Here is an 11,868-nt window from a genome sequence, read left to right on the forward strand (position 1 = left end):
GGCACGATCCTGGAGACCCAGGATCGAATCCCACATCGGGCTCCCAGTGCATGGAGCCTGCTTCTCCCTCTGCCTGTGTCTCTGCGCCTCTCTCTCTCTCTCTGTGACTATCATAAATAAATAAAAATTAAAAAAAAAGAAAGAAAAAAGAAAGCAGGGGTAGCCATACTTATATCAGATAAACTAAAATTTACCCCCGAAGACTGTACTGAGAGATGAAGAGGGACACTATATCATACTTAAAGGATCTATCCAACAAGAGGACTTAACAATCCTCAATATAAATGCCCTGAATGTGGGAGCTACCAAATATATCATTCAATTAATAACCAAAGTTAAGACATACTTAGATAATAATACATTTATACTTGGTGACTTCAATCTAGTGCTTTCTACACTCGATAGGTCTTCTAAACACAACATCTCCAAAGACTCATTTTAGACAGAAGGACACCTACAACCTGAAAAGTAAAGGTTGGAGAACCATTTACCATTCAAACGGTCCTCAAAAGAAAGCAGGGGTAGCCATCCTTATATCACATAAACTAAAATTTACACTGAAGACTCTAGTGAGAGATGAAGAGGGACACTATATCATACTTAAAGAATCTATCCAACAAGAGGACTTAACAATCCTCAATATATATGCCCCGAATGTGGGAGCTGCCAAATATTTAAATCAATTAATAACCAAAGTAAAGAAATACTTAGATAATAATACACTTATACTTGGTGACTTCAATCTAGCGCTTTCTACACTCAATAGGTCTTCTAAGCACAACATCTCCAAAGAAACGAGAGTGTTAAATGATACACTGGACCAGATGCCCATAGCTGGGGGCATCACAATGCCAGATTTCAGGTTGTACTACATAGCTGTGGTCATCAAGACAGTGTGGTACTGGCACAAAAACAGACACATAGATCAATGGAACAGAATAGAGAACCCAGAAGTGGACCCTGAACTTTATGGTCAACTAATATTCGATAAAGGAGGAAAGACTATCCACTGGAAGAAAGACAGTCTCTTCAATAAATGGTGCTGGGAAAATTGGACATCCGCATGCAGAAGAATGAAACTAGACCACTCTCTTTCACCATACACAAAGATAAACTCAAAATGGATGAAAGATCTAAATGTGAGACAAGATTCCATCAAAATCCTAGAGGAGAACACAGGCAACACCCTTTTGAACTCAGCCACAGTAACTTCTTGCAAGATACATCCATGAAGCCAAAAGAAACAAAAGCAAAAATGAACTATTGGGACTTCATCAAGATAAGAAGCTTTTGCATAGCAAAGGATACAGTCAACAAAACTAAAAGACAACCTACAGAATGGGAGAAGATATTTGCAAATGACATATCAGATAAAGGGCTAGTTTCCAAGATCTATAAAGAACTTATTAAACTCAACACCAAAGAAACAAACAATCCAATCATGAAATGGGCAAAAGACATGAAGAGAAATCTCACAGAGGAAGACATAGACATGGCCAACATGCACATGAGAAAATGCTCTGCATCACTTGCCATCAGGGAAATACAAATCAAAACCACAATGAGATACCACCTCACACCAGTGAGAATGGGGAAAATTAACAAGGCAGGAAACTACAAATGTGGGAGAGGATGTGGAGAAAAGGGAACCCTCTTGCACTGTTGGTAGGAATGTGAACTGGTGCAGACACTCTGGAAAACTGAATGGAGGTTCCTCAAAGAGTTAAAAATAGATCTGCCCTACGACCCAGCAATTGCATTGCTGGGGATTTACCCCAAGGATACAGATGCAGTGAAATGCCGGGACACCTGCACCCCAATGTTTCTAGCAGCAATGTCCACAATAGCCAATCTGTGGAAGGATCCTTGGTGTCCATTGAAAGATGAATGGAAAAGAAGATGTGGTCTATGTATACGATGGAATATTACTCAGCCATTAGAAATGACAAATACTTGGGGTGGAGACTTTTGGGTTTTCTATGTAGAGTATCATGTCATCGGCGAAGAGGGAGAGTTTGACTTCTTCTTTGCCAATTTGAATGCCTTTAATGTCTTTTTGTTGTCTGATTGCTGAGGCTAGGACTTCCAGTACTATGTTGAACAGCAGTGGTGAGAGTGGACATCCCTGTCTTGTTCCTGATCTTAGGGGAAAGGCTCCTAGTGCTTCCCCATTGAGAATGATATTTGCTGTGGGCTTTTCATAGATGGCTTTTAAGATGTCGAGGAATGTTCCCTCTATCCCTACACTCTGAAGAGTTTTGATCAGGAATGGATGCTGTATTTTGTCAAATGCTTTCTCTGCATCCAATGAGAGGATCATATGGTTCTTGGTTTTTCTCTTGCTGATATGATGAATCACATTGATTGTTTTACGGGTGTTGAACCAGCCTTGTGTCCCAGGGATAAATCCTACTTGGTCATGGTGAATAATTTTCTTAATGTATTGTTGGATCCTATTGGCCAGTATCTTGTTGAGAATTTTTGCATCCATGTTCATCAGGGATATTGGTCTGTAATTCTCCTTTTTGGTGGGGTCTTTGTCTGGCTTTGGAATTAAGGTGATGCTGGCTTCATAGAACGAATTTGGAAGTACTCCATCTCTTTCTATCTTTCCAAACAGCTTTAGGAGAATAGGTATGATTTCTTCTTTAAACGTTTGATAAAATTCCCCTGGGAAGCCATCTGGCCCTGGACTCTTGTGTCTTGGGCAAGATTGCTAGAACTCATACAGCAATTCGGTAGCGTGGCAGGATACAAAATCAATGCCCAGAAGTCAGTGGCATTTCTATACACTAACAATGAGACTGAAGAAAGAGAAATTAAGGAGTCAATCCCATTTACAATTGCACCCAAAAGCATAAGATACCTAGGAATAAACCTAACCAAAGATGTAAAGGATCTATACCCTCAAAACTATAGAACACTTCTGAAAGAAATTGAGGAAGACACAAAGAGATGGAAAAATATTCCATGCTCATGGATTGGCAGAATTAATATTGTGAAAATGTCAATGTTATCCAGGGCAATTTATACGTTTAATGCAATCCCTATCAAAATACCATGGACTTTCTTCAGAGAGTTAGAACAAATTATTTTAAGATTTGTGTGGAATCAGAAAAGACCCCGAATAGCCAGGGGAATTTTAAAAAAGAAAACCATATCTGGGGGCATCACAATGCCAGATTTCAGGTTGTACTACAAAGCTGTGGTCATCAAGACAGTGTCGTACTGGCACAAAAACAGACACACAGATCAGTGGAACAGAATAGAGAATCCAGAAGTGGACCCTGAACTTTATGGGCAACTAATATTCGATAAAGGAGGAAAGACTATCCATTGGAAGAAAGACAGTCTCTTCAATAAATGGTGCTGGGAAAATTGGACATCCACATGCAGAAGAATGAAACTAGACCACTCTCTTTCACCATACACAAAGATAAACTCAAAATGGATGAAAGATCTAAATGTGAGACAAGATTCCATCAAAATCCTAGAGAAGAACACAGGCAACACCTTTTTGAACTCGACCATAGTAACTTCTTGCAAGATACATCCACGAAGGCAAAAGAAACAAAAGCAAAAATGAACTATTGGGACTTCATCAAGATAAGAGAAGCAAAGGATACAGTCAACAAAACTCAAAGACAACCTACAGAATGGGAGAAGATATTTGCAAATGACGTATCAGATAAAGGGCTAGTTTCCAAGATCTATAAAGAACTTATTAAACTCAACACCAAAGAAACAAACAATCCAATCATGAAATGGGCAAAAGACATGAACAGAAATCTCACAGAGGAAGACATAGACATGGCCAACATGCACATGAGAAAATGTTCTGCATCACTTGCCATCAGGGAAATACAAATCAAAACTACAATGAGATACCACCTCACACCAGTGAGAATGGGGAAAATTAACAAGGCAGGAAACAACAAATGTTGGAGAGGATGCGGAGAAAAGGGAACCCTCTTACACTGTTGGTGGGAATGTGAACTGGTGCAGCCACTCTGGAAAACTGTGTGGAGGTTCCTCAAACAGTTAAAAATATACCTGCCCTACGACCCAGCAATTGCACTGTTGGGGATTTACCCCAAAGATACAAATGCAATGAAACGCCGGGACACCTGCACCCCGATGTTCATAGCAGCAATGGCCACGATAGCCAAACTGTGGAAGGAGCCTCGGTGTCCAACGAAAGATGAATGGATAAAGAAGATGTGGTTTATGTATACAATGGAATATTACTCAGCTATTAGAAATGACAAATACCCACCATTTGCTTCAACGTGGATGGAACTGGAGGGTATTATGCTGAGTGAAGTAAGTCAGTCGGAGAAGGACAAACATTATATGTTCTCATTCATTTGGGGAATATAAATAATAGTGAAAGGGAATATAAGGGGAGGGAGAAGAAATGTGTGGGAAATATCAGAAAGGGAGACAGAACGTAAAGACTGCTAACTCTGGGAAACGAACTAGGGGTGGTAGAAGGGGAGGAGGGCGGGGGGTGGGAGTGAATGGGTGACGGGCACTGGGTGTTATTCTGTATGTTAGTAAATTGAACACCAATAAAAAATAAATTAAAAAAAAAAGAAATGACAAATACCCACCATTTGCTTCGACGTGGATGGAACTGGAGGATATTATGCTGAGTGAAGTAAATCATCGGAGGAGGACAAACATTATATGGTCCTATTCATTTGGGGATATAAGAAATAGTGAAAGGGAATAAAGGGGAAAGGAGAGAAAATGAGTGGGAAATATCAGAAAGGGAGACAGAACATGAAAGACTCCTAACTCTGGGAAATGAACTAGGGGTGGTGGAAGCGGAGGTGGATGGGGGGTGGGGGTGACTGAGTGATGGACACTGAGGTGGGCACTTGACGGGAAGAGCACTGAATGTTATGCTATATGTTGGCAAATTGAACTCCAATAAAAATATTTTTAAAAAATAGAATGCAAGATAATAGGGATGCTGGGTGGCTCAGCAGTTGATCGTCTGCCCTCAGCTCATGGCGTGATCCCTGAGTCCCAGGATTAAGTCCCACATTGGGCTCCCTGCATGGAGTCTGCTTCTCCCTCTGCCTGCATCTCTGCCTCTCTCTTTCTCTGTCTTTCATGAATATATAAATAAAATCTTTTTAAAAATTAAAAAAAAGAAAGCAAAATGATAATACCTAATCTCCAGGTGATCTTGGTATGAACAAAAGGCAATAAAGTTCACAAAAGTGGAGATCACATGTCCAGTTCTTACCAATCTGGTGACAGCAAAAGCCCCAAAAAGAATAGGAGAAGACAACTATTACTATTCATTTAGTATCAAAACCAAGGGACTTAGTGGAAGGTGTGTAGACAAGAATCTGGCCATAGTCAGCTGAGGGACAGTGGAAGGTACAGACAGAATGAGGATATTTATCAAGATGGCAGCTCTGAGACAACTGGTAGCAATGGAAGCAAGCAAAAAACAATAGTTTTTTTTATTTTTTATACCAGCATTCAACTCTATAAATACATCTATGAACAAAGGGATCATTATCTTAAGACCCCGAATTGGACCTAAATGAAGACATGAGAAGAAAAATATAAAGCACAAGATTTATTGTAAAAACTTTTTTTTTTAAGATTTTATTTATTTATTCACGAGAGACACAGAGAGAGAGATAGAGGGAGAGACACAGGCAGAGGAAGAAGCAGGCCTCATGCAGGGAGCCTGACTTGGGACTCGATTCCTGGTCTCCAGGATCACGCCCTGGGCTGAAGGAGGCGCTAAACCGCTGAGCCACCAGGTCGGCCCATAAAAACTTCTTTTTTTTTTTTAAAGATCTTATTTATTTATTCATGAAAGACACAGAGGGAGAGAGGCAGAGACACAGGCAGAGGGAGAAGCAGGCTCCATGCAGGGGGCCTGACATGGGACTCGATCCCGGGCCTCCAGGATCCAGCCAGCCGGGCAGCCCCGGTGGCTCAGCGGTTTAGCGCCGCCTGCAGCCCAGGGCGTGATCCTGGAGACCCTGGGTCGAGTCCCACATCAGGCTCTCTGCGTGGAGCCTGTTTCTCCCTCTGCCTGTGTCTCTGTCTCTCTCTCTCTCTGTGTGTCTCTCTCATGAATAAATAAATAAAAAATCTTTAAAAAATAAATAAGTAAATAAACCGCTGAGCTAGACTGCCCCTAAAAACTTCTTTTTGAGGACAGTTACGTCTCTCCCCTTTTCTTAAAAATGTAAATGGGTACATGATGGGATGAGAACTGAGTATTATATGCAACTGATGAATTATTGAAAGCTACTTCTAAAACTAATGATGTATTATGTTTTGGCTAATTGAATTTAAATTTTAAAAAAAGAAAAAATGTAAATCTACTTTAATCCTTCTACTTAGTGCCAATCTTCTTTTAAAGAAGATATATTTGTCCTCCTAAGTTAGCATATGTTAATTTTTAATAATATTATAAAAATCTTGTTATGTGGGATTCATTAGAATGTTAAAGATAAAAGTTCAAGTTCTAATGTTTCTGCAAATTTTAATATTACACATGACTATTTAAGGAGATGTATTAGGTATTACAGAATAATCACATCACTGTGACAGCAATCATTTGAGTTTATAGACCAAAAGCTTCCAAGTCTCTGGTTTCCGACTAGGCAGATGCATAAAAATTGCCAGTAAAAAATCATGAACAATATGTCTTGCCTCTTTTCTGCTCCATTACCAAAATTTATAAATGGTAAGACTGGAAATTGATCTTAAACATGCAGAAAACTTACATGGTTCTGGAGAACAAAAACATTTAAGCACTACCCAAGGAAGAGGAGCCCTCAAAAAAGTCTGAAAGAGGGTATGAAAATCAGATTGCAAAGTGTTCAAGAGTAAATGCAAGATGAGAGACGGGGAGTGCTCACTGCTCTTTAAGGAGTTAAGAGTATGAAGGGATAGAAAGAGTTAGACGATGGGAATAAATTAGATGACAACTCATCATCGGTGCCCTCATCTCAAGCCCTCTCTTTCTCCTTTATTGGTTTTCCTAGTGTGTACACCACCATATACATGGACACCCAAGCCAGAGCCTTGATTATGCCCATTTCCTTGCCTCTCACCTGACTGATCTTTCTTGTTCACCTCATCTACCTAAGGTCAAGCATCACCATGGTAGTGAATCATGTCGTGTCTCTCCCCTGCTCAAAACCCTGCATAATAAACAAGCCAATTATGCAATATGTTAGAAGTATGTGCCAAATGAAGGGTAGGCCTTATTGAGAAAGTGATACTTGAGCAAGCACTTGAAGGGCATGAAAGATAAAACCAAGTGAATATTTGGGAGGAAAGCTTTCCTGGAAACAGTCCTAAGTAAAGAGTATGCCTGGAGGTTTTGGAGAATAGCAAGAAAGCAGTATGGCTTCAGAAGATTCCATGAGGAGAGAGAGAGCTGGAGGAAAGTCAGAGAGGAAATGGGGCTTGATCTGTTTCATACTCATCATATTCACACTAAAGTATCCATCCCTCTTGGAAAAAGAGAGAGAGAGAAACCAAGAAACAGACTTAACTATAGAGAACACACTGATGGTCACCAGAAGGGAAGTGGGTGGGGGGTATGGTTGAAATCGGTAGTGAGGGTTAAGGAGTGCATTTTTCATGATGAGCACTGGGTTATTATGTATGGAAGTGCTGAGTCACTACATTGTACACCTGAAACTAATGTTACACTGTATATTGACTAAAATCTAAACAAAAACTTTTTTTAAAAAGTATCCTCCCTCTGTCTCTCTCTCTGTTTCTCTGTATCTGTCTCTGTCTCTCTCTGTCTCTGTCTGTCTCGTGTGTATGCGCACACACACAGGCAAAGGCTCTAGATCTGACTTCCAACAACCAAGGGCTCTAAGTCTTAGCTCTTCCTTTCCCATATCTGAGGCTCAGCTGTCACTCCAAGATCGCCCATGCTAACAGGTGTTCTTCATCACCCATATAAGATTTGGAGGGTCCCCTGAGGAGCACTTCCATCACTCTCCTCCAACTGCCTGCTACGATGGACTAGGCCTGCATGCAGAAAGCCTCAGGTTGGTAGCAACAAAAGATACAGACTATAAATAGTCCTACCAGTATGAGCATCAGACAGTAAGTTAAGATGAACACACACTATAGAAAGATATTGAAATAATAAATAAGACAATACAAGTAAGAACGAGCTCTGGATTCCCAGCATCTAGATCATTTTTTAGAACTTTGAGGAGCAAAGGAAAAATACCAACAGGAGAGAGAGAAATAGCTGAAGAGGAAAACCAATACTCAAACAGAGTGTGTACCAGGGCCTGGAGCTGAAGCTAAAAGATATATCACCATTTCTCCCCCACTCCCTAGGGAGTAGCTACTAAGCTATAAAATTATATCACATTTATTTTTGATTTTTTGAGATAAGAGAAAAATGACCCTTGTACCTAGAAAGAAGAATATGGAGGGGAAATGCCTGTTGACTGGTTTTAGCTAACTTCTTTTGACTCCTCGTAACCCAAAGTCATGAGCATCAACATTCTCTGTTTGTTATGTCCCTGGTTTTTATGTAAGTTCCTCATTCATAAAGACTAAGCTATGAAGAATTGCCAGGAACTGCATGGGGGGTGTGAAGGAAGGAAAGAAAGGGCAAGGAGGAAAACACTTTCTGTAGAATTTTCCTAAGACCCAGCAGATGGTGCTATAAGAACACTGGCTTCTGGACAAGGGCGAAAGTGAGTACCCTGGGGTGGGAAGAGAACTTCACTGTTTATACCCACAGTTTTGCTTGTTGGTTGTTGTTTTTTGCTGGCTTTTTTTTTTTTTTTAGATCAAACACTCTATTCCTCAAGAACTGCCCCCAAACCCTGCCTTTTCTAAGATATGAATAGTCCCCTATTCCCTGGCTATTGCTAGGAAGAAGCAGATTTGAGTGTTAACACTGTCTTCTCCATTTAATAGCTAAGTGACTTAAAACAAGTTACATATTTTCTATTAGCCCCAGTTGTATCATCTGCAAAATAGAGTTAAGAATCCTACGTCATGGGCAGCCCTGGTGGTGCCGTGGTTTAGCAGCCCCTGCAGCCCGGGGTGTGATCCTGGAGACCCAGGATCGAGTCCCACATCCGGCTCCCTATATAGAGCCTGCTTCTCCCTCTGCCTGTGTCTCTGCCTCTCTCTCTCTGTCTCTATGAAAGGATAAATAAAAAATCTTAAAAAAAAAAAGAATCCTATGTCATACGGTTGTGAGGATTAATAAAATGATGAACGTAAGTGTGCAAAGCATTGTGCTTGGCATAAAGGAGAACATAATTTTCTTCTGCCAAAACATAGAGGTACTAAAAAACCTAGAACATGACACATAGCATAAAAAATCTCTGTTCCCAAACACTGTCATCTCCAAGGAGAAAACCATGAACCAGACTTATGAGGGGGGAATCTTCATGCCTACCCTTTTACTATGGAGCATGTACTATGGTAAAATCATGACTCTCTGTTTGGGAAAGGATTTTTGTGATAATCTAGTCCAACTCTTCCATTAGTAATGTTCAAAAGGGAGTGAAGAAGCCAAAATGCACATTCAATATGCCTCTTGTTTTCAGAACACGAACCAGGAACTAAAGCTCAACAAATCTCTGATGTTGGATTATATTTAGAAAATGAAGCCCTGGAGGGAGGGGCAAGATGGCAGAAGAGTAGGGTCCCCAAGTCACCTGTCCCCACCAAATTACCTAGATAACCTTCAACCATCCTGAAAATCTACAAATTCGGCCTGAGATTTAAAGAGAGAACACCTGGAATGCTACAGTGAGAAGAGTTCGCACTTCTGTCAAGGTAGGAAGACGGGGGAAAAAGAAACAAAGAAACAAAAGGCCTCCAAGGGGGAGGGGCCCCGCAAGGAGCTGGGCTAAGGCCGGGGCGAGTGTCCCCAGGACAGGAAAGCCACGACCCGGAGAAGCAGGAGCTGCACCAATCATCCCGGGTTGAAAGGCACTCCAAGGGAGTTAGAGCAGGACCCCAGGAGGGGAGAGGATGCCCTCAGGCTCCCTGGGACACTAACAGACACCTGTGCCCCAGGGAGAGTGCGCCGAGCTCCCTAAGGGCTGTAGTGCGCACAACGCTGGACCCGGGAGCACCACTGAGGGGCTCGGGGGCGGCTCTGCGCGGAGGGGGCTGCGGGGCCGGAGCGCCAATCATCAGCGCAGGCCGGGAGCACAGGGCGCCGGGACACAGCCCAGGATCTGGCCTCCCCCGGGACAGGCAGACGCCGGGAGGGCCCAGGACAGCGAGGACGCTCCTGCCCCCAGCTGAGCGGATCAGCGGCCCCGCCCCGGAGCATCCAGGCCCCGCAGACGGAGAGCTCCGGAGTTACTGCGGGAGCTGACTCCAGGGCTCCAGAGCTGGCCCCGCCACTGTGGTTGTTCCCCCTGGGGCCTCACGGGGTAAACAGCCCCCACAGAGCCTCACAGTGGCCTCACAGGATAAACAGCTTAAATATCTTTCACTGAACAGCTCCCCAAAGTGCTAACGCCTGAAAAACAGCACAGCAGACCCCTCCCACAGAAGACCAGCTAGACGGATAGGGGAAAAACAAATTATTGACCAAGCAGCACTGGAAAGTTCCAGGGGAAGTCAAGGGATTTACAGTATACAGAATCAGAGGATACTCCCCCTTGTTTCCCACCCCCCTTTGGTTTTTTTTTTCTTTTTTTTTTGTTTGTTGGTTTGTTTGCTTTTTGATTTCAGTTTGCTTCACCCCACTTTTTTCTTTTTCTTTTCTTCTTTTTTCTTTTTTTCTCTTTTTTTTTCTTCCTTTTTTCTTTTTATTTCCTTCTTGCTCTTCTTTCTTTTTCTCCTTAAACAATACAACTTGTTTTTGGCCACTCTGCACTGAGCAAAATGACTAGAAGGAAAACCTCACCTCAAAAGAAAGAATCAGAAACATTCCTCTCTCCCGCAGAGTTACAAAATTTGGATTACAATTCAATGTCAGAAAGCCAATTCAGAAGCACTATTATAAAGCTACTGGTGGCTCTAGGAAAAAAAGCATAAAGGACTCAAGAGACTTCATGACTGCAGAATATAGATCTAATCAGGCAGAAATTAAAAATCAATTGAATGAGATGCAATCCAAACTAGATGTCCTAACGACGAGGGTTAACGAGGTGGAAGAACGAGTGAGTGACATAGAAGACAAGTTGATAGCAAAGAGGGAAACTGAGGAAAAAGAGACAAACAATTAAAAGATCATGAGGATAGATTAAGGGAAATAAGTGACAGCCTGAGGAAGAAAAATCTACGTTTAATTGGGGTTCCCAAGGGCACCGAAAGGGACAGAGGTCCAGAATATGTATTTGAACAAATCCTAGCTGAAAACTTTCCTAATCTGGGAAGGGAAACAGGCATTCAGATCCAGGAAATAGAGAGATCCCCCACTAAAATCAATAAAAACCGTTCAATACCTCGACATTTAATAGTGAAGCTTGCAATTCCAAAGATAAAGAGAAGATCCTTAAAGCAGCAAGAGACAAGAAATCTCTGACTTTTATGGGGAGAAATATTAGATTAACAGCAGACCTCTCCACAGAGACCTGGCAGGCCAGAAAGGGTGGCAGGATATATTCAGGCTCCTAAATGAGAAAAACATGCAACCAAGAATACTTTATCCAGCAAAGCTCTCATTCAGAATGGAAGGAGAGATAAAGAGCTTCTAAGACAGGCAGGAACTGAAAGAATATGTGACCTCCAAACCAGCTCTGCAAGAAATTTTAACGGGGACTCTTAAAATTCCCCTTTAAGAAGAAGCCCAATGGAACAATCCACAATAACAGAGACTGAATAGATATCATGATGACACTAAACTCATATCTTTCAATAGTAACT

The sequence above is a fragment of the Canis lupus genome, chromosome 12, assembly GCF_048164855.1.
Source record: "Canis lupus baileyi chromosome 12, mCanLup2.hap1, whole genome shotgun sequence".
In the NCBI taxonomy this organism is placed as follows: domain Eukaryota; kingdom Metazoa; phylum Chordata; class Mammalia; order Carnivora; family Canidae; genus Canis; species Canis lupus.